Raw genomic sequence first — 6765 nt, forward strand, 5'->3', positions numbered from 1 at the left:
AATGGATCTTTCCCCAAATTCGTGTGTATTTTTTTTTGTAAACCATGTCGGGCCTTAGCACACATATAGCAGTCCGAAAGTCCAATTTCCAGACATTTTGCCACGTTGTTCGTGGCGATGACAGCGCGCCGCCGCCGCCGTTACTCACCCGGCCGCCGCCTCTCGACTCAGGCGAGTTGGCAGCTCGAGCGTCGGCGGCTCACACGCGCCCTGCCCCGCCCGCGCCCCGCGCGCTCCCTTCCATTTGACGGCGGGCACGCGCGGTCCGGGCAAACTGCCGCCGGCGCCTCCCAGTGCGCATGCGCGACCGGTTCCCGCCCCTCCCCAACGGCCGGAGTGCGAGGGAGACAGTGCGCGGGCGGGAAAAGTCGTCCTGCCACGACATCGACGGCAGCCGCCATCGACCAGAGGACGAGTTCGTGTCCGCGTCTGAGCGGTAAAGCAAGCCCTCAGTTTCCCCTATCCTTCCAGCCGTCCGAGCTTAAACCGAAGTGAAGCACAAGTGAACCGAAGTGACTCAGCGGGTCGGGCAGCATCTGTGGAGGGAGATGGACAGGCGACATCCCGGCCGGGTCTTCAGACACCTTCAACTGACAAGCAAACGGTCTGAAGGCTGAGGGACGGGCCCGGTGCATCATCTGAATCGTTCAATGTGGATGATTCACTCCGATTTTCTCTCCACAGACGCTGCCCGACCCGTTATTTTGTTTGCATCAACGCAAAATTGTTCACCAGAAAACTCGGGGATGACAAAGGGGAAGGGGAGGGGAGATGTTCCAGGACATCATTATATTGTGGAGCAGAGTACAGATTTACTTAATAGTAGTGTGGATGGCAGCACAGATTTCGTTATTTTGTGGAGGGGTGCACGGGTTTAATTATTGTGGAGGGGAGCACAGATTTCATTATTGTGGAGGGAAGTACATATTTCATTATTAGATTGTGGACTAGGATCTAGGGGGATTGTGGAGGGGGAGCACAGATTTCATTATTAGATTGTGAAGGGGGAGCACAGATTTCATTCTTGTGGAGGGAAGTGTATATATTGTGGAATGGAGGGCGCAGTTGTCATTACAGTGAGGAGGAGGAGGAGGAGCATAGATTTCATTGTTAAATTGCGAAGGGAAGCACATATTTGTGAAGGGAAGCACACAGAAAACTGATGACAATTTATGTATCTTCTATTTATAATGAATGATCTCTTGCTATCCACTTTGCTGCTGTAACACTGTAAATTTCCCCGGTGTGGGACGAATAAAGGAATATATTATTATTATTATATTATATTTCATTATTGTGTGCTGGAGAGCACAAATTTCATTACAGTGTGGAGGGGGCAGCACAGATTTCATGATTGCTGCTGCTGCCAATCTCCTGTCCCCCCCCCATCCGGACCAAACTCAGATCCTGGGGGGACAGGGCTTTCTCCATCGCTGCTCCCACCCTCTGGAACTCACTACCCCAAACCGTCAGAGACTCCTCCTCACTCACCACATTCAAAACATCACTGAAGTCTCACCTGTTCAGCACTGCCTTTACCCACTGAAGGTCACCTCACCTTCTGTCTCCTTTTTCTGTACGTTTACTTATTTATCTATTTATTCAATTCTCTATGTTCTAGAAATCCCTGTAAAGCGTCTTTGAGTGTTTGAAAAGCGCTATATAAATGTAATGCATTATTATTACTATTATCGTTTGGAATAACCTGTTTTACCCGTGTAATGAGGAGGCAAGAATTTGAGGGGCCTGTTCACGGCTGTGGAGAGCACTTTCTTTGGGGCAAATAGGTGTAAATAGGTCTGAGGTTACAGATCACCCCCGGGTTATGACAGGTTCCATTCCTGAGAAGCGTACCCCGAACAGTTTGCAAGGCAAAAATTTGGCCGCCAGCAATATGTTCAAATAACCCCAAAGTCCAACCATGGGCAAGATGTAGTTAAACTAGGGCGCTTAATTCAACCATTCAAATTTCTCCGCAAAGTACAATTATGTTGCGGTGAGGTGAGTTACCACTTGTTAGAAGATGCAGTCCGACAAATCCATCTCGCCAGTTTCCCAAATGCTTGTTCATATGTGTGGGTTGTCCATACATTGGGCGTTAGTTAGTAAGTCAGGAAGGACATGCAATGAAATCAGCCAAAGGGAGCGTGAGGCATTCAAGGAGATAGTGTTTTGAGCAAATATGTTCACATCAACCTAAGGAGTGGGACATTAAGTGTTGAAATCTTTATGCAGGGCAAAGTTGAAGACAGAAATACATTGATGCCATACCAGGACCCCAATACCGAAGAAATCATGTAGCGAGGCATGGCCTTCTCATAAGGATAGCCAGATTGATGAATCAAGATATTTCCATCAATCTGCTTCCATTGAAGATGCCTGACCCCTAAAGTCTTCTAGCAACTTTTTGTTTTGCTTCATAAAATACTGATCTGACCTCAACTGATGAATGAGTATCATCTCTGCTTACTCCATTAGAGGAAGGGTATTCGAGAGTGTCTAGAGAAACTACAGTCATAGACCAGTTTCTGTGCACTGTAATGGTTCCTGAGATTGGGAGGTGAGGATTGTTGCAGATATTGTATAGAAATATATAAAATGATGAGTAGCCTGGACAGAGTTGATGGTATGAGGCTGATTTATTTGGTTTTGGGATTGAGACAATGTGTAAAATAAATTGGAATTAAGAGTTACAGGAGGAAGTTTTTTTTCATAGTGCATGGTTAGATTCTGGAATGGACTGCTTGCAGATTCAATGGAGGCACATTGTGGCTTTCAAAAAGGAATTGGATAAATATACGGAAAAAAGTACTGCCAGGGCAGAGAGGCTGGGGATGGAACTTGTGTGCTGCTCAGGAAGAGATCCTGTACGGACATGATGGCCTCCTATGCTGTAATCATTCAATGATGAAATCACACTGAAGTCGGTATGAATATTGACTTCTCTAACTTCAAGTAGCGCTTGCTTTCCCTGTCTCCATCCCTCCCCCTTTCTAATTCTCCGACCAGTCTGTCTGCCCCCGATTAAATTTTATCTCTGCTTCGTTGTCACCCTCCTAGCTGACAATGATCTATTCTACATTTTCCTTGATATTCATCCCCTTTGATGTCCCGTTTTAACACCTTACACTGTATCTCCCTCTCCCCTGACTCAGTCTGAAGAAGGGTCTCAACCCAAAACATCACCCATTCTTTCTATCCAGAGATGCTGCCTGCTGCTGCTGAGTTACTCCAGCATTTTGTGTGTATCTTTGGTGTAAATCAGTATTTGCAGTTCCTTCCTACATATGAAATCTTTAATTTGGGTCTCTAGTGTGAGGCATGTGAGCTTTGTGGTCAGCCTAATTTAGTCAATTCAAAGTAACAAGAGTCAATGTTGGGGATATCAGCCTGCAATAGACTGCTGATTCACTTATCCTTCCAATGAATGTGGAGATTTTGGAGAAATAACGTGGATGAGGCTTTTCCATTGCCTTGGCCCATTGTCCAGGTGTCAGAAGGATTTATACCCTCATTAAATCATGGTCTGAAATGAATAAACTTGTCAAAAGATAAAAATTTCTGATGACAGATATTGAGCTGTGGTGATATGAAAATGGGTGAACATTCATATGTAAATCTAATGTAGAACTTATTTGTTTTAATCGTCTTTTAAGGAAGCCTCTAAATAAGTGCCTTTCACTATTACCTTAATACATCAGAAAATAAGTTTATCAATTGAGGTACCACATTTGATGTAAGTGTTCCTTTTATCTTTAAAGGATAAATATGCAAAGCAGCACAGTGAGACAGCAGGGCATTTCAAAACCTTCCTCTTGTCCACAAAGTGGGAATAGATTTCTGGAGATTAGAAACATATAAGCAACAGGGAGATTCATATCATTAGCTTAAGGGCTATTAGCTGTTAAATATGTTAGTATCTGAAGTGTGTATGTAGTGTGATAAAAACATAGGGCATAAGGTTTTTTAACCAATGCTTACAGATGCAGAATTTTTAATCTATATACTTTTCAATATTTATATATGAATTGTGCTCTACATCTTTTGTTTAGAGCCATGACGTTTCGCGGTGGCGTTGGATCAGAGTAACGCAAATTTCAAAAGATTTTTGCCGATTTTAAATATTGCGTAAGTGGTTTCATTTCCTGGACGATACTGGCGTTTCAGATTTGAATCTCAGGCAACACTTGCAAAGAAGATGGCAGAAGCCAGACTGACATTTTATAACTTGACTACAGAACTCCTCAATGGTGAAATCTTCCATTTCTCCAATCTTAAAGGAAAGGTGGTGTTAATTGAAAACGTTGCATCCCTATGAGGTTCAACTACCAGGGATTACCAGCAGATGAATGAGCTCCAGAGCTGCTATGGCAGCCAGGGGTTTGCGGTTCTGGGTTTTCCCTGCAATCAGTTTGGTTACCAGGTAAATGTGACATTTAAAAAAAATACTGACCATTCTTTGTCTCTAAATGTTTAACTTACTGTAGTTGACTTTTTTCCTATTGGAAATTTCAAACTTTTATATAAACTTATTTATTACAGCAACACTGGTAAATGTACTTACATTTAATTACATTGTACTAAATTAAATAGTTAAGCCAGATTTCCATTTAAGGAATTTATATCATAAATATCCTTTATAGCTTCCAAATTTGTAATTCTAATTCTTCATTGTAGACATTCAAAATTCTTTGTTGTCATACATGTTTTCCTCAGTTTATAAACACCCAACCTATATACGGCCTATACATTTGAGCAAATGCTTGGGAGACTGGCAGGGTAGATTTGCCAGCTGCTGCGGGACTTCAGGCATCTTCTAGTGTGTGGGAACTTGGCTTGGGACTGGATTTCCAGCATGTCAACCATTTAATTTACGAAAAGTTCTCGGGAATGGAACACTTGCAGAGAACCTGTATAACAAAATATCTTGTCACTTCAATATAGGCACTTTAGGAACTGGTTAAGCTTACATAAAGATGACCTCTTAAAGTAACTCACAATGCTATGATGAGTTCTATTTTTAATCACATGAAAGCATGTTTCGGCTAAATGGTCATTAACCTTATTAAATCTGGTTCTCTATTCACAAGTTCTGCCTAATCTGCAGCACAATTGCAGTTTTGTTCCATATAGATTATTTGGAAAAATAGTTATTATTGAGATTAGTTTAGTTTAGATATACAGCATGGAAACAGGCCCTTTGGCCCACAGTCTGCGCCGACCAGCGATCCCCGCACACTAATGCACTAGTGTATGTCTCTGGAGTGTGAGAGGAAACGAGCTCCTGGAGAAAACCCACGCAGGTCACGGGAGGGATAACGTACAAACTCCGTACAGACATCACCCGTAGTCAGGATCAAACCTGGGCTTCTGGCAGTGTAAGGCAGCAACGGTACCGCTGCGCCACCGTGCCATCCTCACCAGTTATTTTGGAAAAAATACCTGAATCCAAAACCCAATTTGCACCTTTCAAATAAATCTTCGCTTGTGGAAAAAATGAGATGTGGAAGTGTTGGCTTAGTTCCGTTTTGTGAACAATGCCTATCAGATTCCACAAAATGCATCTGTGGCTTGCAAAAAAATTAATTCCTTGTACTTGACCTTGCTTTATATTGATTTTGTAGGAAAATATCTACAATGAGGAGATTCTTAATTCTTTGAAATATGTCCGTCCAGGCAATGGTTTCGAGCCAAATTTTGCTTTATCTAAAAAGATGGATGTCAATGGAGAAGATGAAAATCCAATCTTTACTTTTCTGAAACAGAGGTTGCCTGAACCCTATGATGATCCTGAAACCTTAATGGTGGATCCCAAGTTCATAATCTGGAGGCCAGTCCATCGAAGCGATCTAGGCTGGAATTTTGAGAAATTCCTTATTGGACGAGATGGTGAGCCATTCAGGCGATACAGCAAGAATTTCCTCACTATTGATGTTGAAGAAGACATCAGAGTTCTTTTACAAAGTAATGAAAGACCATCTGATAAAACCATTGAAGAAGAAATTGAAATTGAGTAATGTTTACAGTTTTCAATGTTGAGCATGTTATGTTATGCTTTGTATAAAGATTAGCCAAACATATGTAAATGTAAAATTTAATAATCACCACCTTTATGGATAATTACATTTACTATATTATAGCGCTAATCCAATTGGTCTGTTTGCTCGGTTTAGAATTTTTTTGCAAATGTTAAATACATAAAAAGTTTCCTCAGTGACATCCTGATTTCTCTGTTAAATGAGCCAAACCAGTTTCAGATGTTAGACGTTTTACTATATGATGGTGCTTTTTCAAAGGTCTGTTGAAAAGTACTTAATGTAGCCTGTAAAAGTCTAACTGGACATTGAAGGCAACTTGTAAAGGAGAATCTTCCATTAAAGGTGTTTTAATGAAAAACCACACCCCATTTTCAATTTTATTGTAGGGACTTACACCACATAAAACAGGCAGGAGGATTTTTATCCAGACAAGTAGAGATATTCCATCGTGCTTGTGACGAAGATAATTGAAAGACATCAGAGTATCAGGTGGTTTGATTTCTGCTGCAGCCTCAGACCTGTTCTGCAGCCATGTGACATATAGCTGAGCAACCTCTCAGTTCCCAGGATGTTGATAGTGGGATAATCAGCAGTCATAATTCAATTGAACACAAAGGCTAGAGGGTTAGACTCAGACATAATGCTGGAGTAATGCAGCGGGGCAGGCAACATTGCCAGAAAGGAGGAATGGGTGACGTTTCGGATCGGGACCCTACTTCAGACTGAG

At 42.0% G+C, this 6765-nt stretch overlaps 1 pseudogene across 3 annotated transcripts; it reads left to right on the top strand.

Annotated features, from left to right (window-relative positions):
* The first annotated feature begins 237 nt into the window (after positions 1-237).
* LOC144601788 (glutathione peroxidase 2-like) lies at positions 238-6368 on the top strand (annotated as a pseudogene). 3 transcript variants are annotated; one of them, XR_013548370.1, is made up of 4 exons: positions 239-436; positions 4053-4128; positions 4281-4423; positions 5625-6368. The product of XR_013548370.1 is annotated as a glutathione peroxidase 2-like, transcript variant X3 (transcript). The 3 variants fall into 3 exon arrangements; XR_013548368.1 differs by having other exon boundaries at positions 238-436; positions 4053-4423; XR_013548369.1 differs by lacking the exon at positions 239-436 and adding an exon at positions 1318-1576 and having other exon boundaries at positions 4053-4423.
* The last annotated feature ends 397 nt before the right edge of the window (positions 6369-6765 follow it).

Source organism: Rhinoraja longicauda, chromosome 17 (genome assembly GCF_053455715.1).
Source record: "Rhinoraja longicauda isolate Sanriku21f chromosome 17, sRhiLon1.1, whole genome shotgun sequence".
Classification (NCBI taxonomy): Eukaryota; Metazoa; Chordata; class Chondrichthyes; order Rajiformes; family Arhynchobatidae; genus Rhinoraja; species Rhinoraja longicauda.